General features: G+C 36.8%; 1 pseudogene; it reads right to left on the bottom strand.

Moving 5' to 3' along the window:
- Positions 1 to 1,191: 1,191 nt before the first annotated feature.
- LOC102501852 (chromobox protein homolog 3 pseudogene) lies at positions 1,192 to 1,701 on the bottom strand (annotated as a pseudogene).
- Positions 1,702 to 2,410: the final 709 nt, after the last annotated feature.

Here is a 2,410-nt window from a genome sequence, read left to right as displayed (position 1 = left end):
GTAGCTACATTATTTTCATCACCTCTTTTAATCTTTTCTTTTTTTAAAAGGGATATAAAACTATTTATTGACCACTGTTCACCAGTATTTACTATAAAGTAAGTAATATACAGTTGGGTGACATTCTGATAACAATAGTTACTGGTTTTCCTTGCTTCTACTGAAACAGTAACCCAAATATTGAAAAGATTGAGGCCTACACATAAGGAATGAGTTGGGCTAAAGAAAAGAAACACACATGTCAATAGTTCAGATCACAAATTCGTTCATCCATTTATGCCAGCAAACCCTAAACTGCTATCTTTAACCATCTGATTAGATTTCCATGAGCCAAATCTTAGACATTTCATGAATAATGACCTTTTAGTCAATAGAGCATAAGGATTTCAACTTTTTGTAAAGGCAAAGTTCACTAGGGGGTTAAAATGTCCACTTAACTAAGTCTTTCTTAGCTAAATACTGGGATTTGTCCATTTTTGTCATGGGAAGGAACCTTGTTATAATAAAATTTCTCTGTTAGGAAATTCTGCAAATAAACTATTGCATTTATATGACTATAGATAGATACAAATTCTGATAGGGATGCTTTAAAGTTATCCAATTTAGACTACCTGATTATAAAATCATTGTTTAATTTGAAAGGTTATGGCTTCAAGAAAACTTTCCATTTAATTTGAAGCAATTTATTTCTTATTCTGAGGTTGTTCAGAATGATGAAATCTCAGAAACATGGGCTTATCCACAGTTTTTGTTTTGGTGAAAGGTTCAAAAACAGGAAGCCATTTACATAATACCTTATATATACACACACACAGACGAAAAGCAAGAAACCCAGACTGGTATTGAGGCATGTGAGTTAAACACAAGTTCTGACTGAGTAATGACAATGAAAATTTTCCCCAACATTTAGAAAATCTGTTACCAAATGCAGAGGAAATAAAATACGATGGTATGAAATATTCTTTTCCAAAAAGGAAGCAACTACAGAAAGCTTTTATTTGTTCAAAGCAACCTGTGCTATTGGGATGCAACCCCCTACCCCAACTCTTCCAATACTGCTTTCAGACCAAACATATCAAACTTGATTTTTCCATTAGAACATAGGTATTTCTCCACTCTAGTAAATCAAAATCCAAGACCCAGATTTTACACACACACACACACATACATATATATAAAACAATGCAACAACTATTGAGCTTCATCTTCTGGATAAGAATGCCAAGTTAGTCTTTCTTCAGAAAAAGCAATTACAATTTGAGGACACCTCATATTTCCTTCTTTTGCCAGAGCCAAGTCTCCCTCATCTGAATCATCCCATCTCATGAGAAGCATCCTCTCTACTTCTGTCCATGGCATCAATTATTTGTGCAGGATCAAGGCCTCCCGTGAACCCCCTTGGTTTATCAGCAGCATCTCTCTTCCTCTTTGATTTGCTATCATCAGATCCATTGCCAGATAAAGATCTCTTTGTACCACATTTACCAGCTTTTTGAGTATTAAGAAATGCTTCAATTAGCTCTGGACAATCTAAATTTTCTTCTAGCTGCCAAGTATTGTCAGCATCTACAAACGCCTTCTACTTCAGAAAATAGTCCACCTTCCCATTCGTTACACGTTGGCCCAGTACGATTTTACCACATATTCTTCAGGCTCTGCTTCTTCAGTATGTTTACTCTTTTCATTCTGTTTCTTACCCATTTTTTTTTTTTTGCAATGTAGTTTTATTGGAGATTGTTTTTTATTGCAGACTTGAAGAGTTCACCACTCTGAGCTGCTTCTGGTTGTGGGTCTGCCAACCCTTTCAATCTTTAATGAACTACATGATCTATGGCTTTAGTTACTTAGAATTAAGATAGTAACAATGAAAAATGCAAATGAAACAAATTTAAGTGATACTATCCAGTTGTCTTGAAAACACTATGACCCAAGAGGCAATATTTCTGTTTAGTTTAGTTGGGTACTAAGCAAAAGTTTCTAATTAGCATAGTCTAAATAGCATACATGCAATCTTGAAAAACTTAGAAATTATTAGAACATACAAAGTTTATAATACAGGGATCAGCAGTTGGCGTAATGATTATGTTGCTGGACTCCCACGGAGTCAACCGTGGTTTGAGTCCCAGACCCGGTGGCTTAAACTCACTGCGGGTCCATGCATGTGTGCCCAAGATCCCAAGAGGAGAATGGAGGAGAAGGGATTGCGGTGTGGCCATCCACCCTGGGGGGTGATTTCTCACTTTCTGTCTCTCTGTCTCTCTCTCTCTGTCTGGCGAGCACACGCACCCTATAGTGACTATCCCCTCTAGGGATGGGGTGATTTCTCGCTTTCTGTCTCTCTGTCTCTGTCTTTCTGGTGAGTGCATGCGCCCTATAGCAAAAACCTCTCCAAAAAATAAAAGTTTATAAT

The sequence above is a fragment of the Tupaia chinensis genome, unplaced genomic scaffold, assembly GCF_000334495.1.
Source record: "Tupaia chinensis unplaced genomic scaffold, TupChi_1.0 Scaffold000396_1, whole genome shotgun sequence".
Lineage (NCBI taxonomy): Eukaryota > Metazoa > Chordata > Mammalia > Scandentia > Tupaiidae > Tupaia > Tupaia belangeri.
Note: the sequence above shows the minus strand (reverse complement) of the source record. Positions and strands in the feature narration are given on the sequence as shown.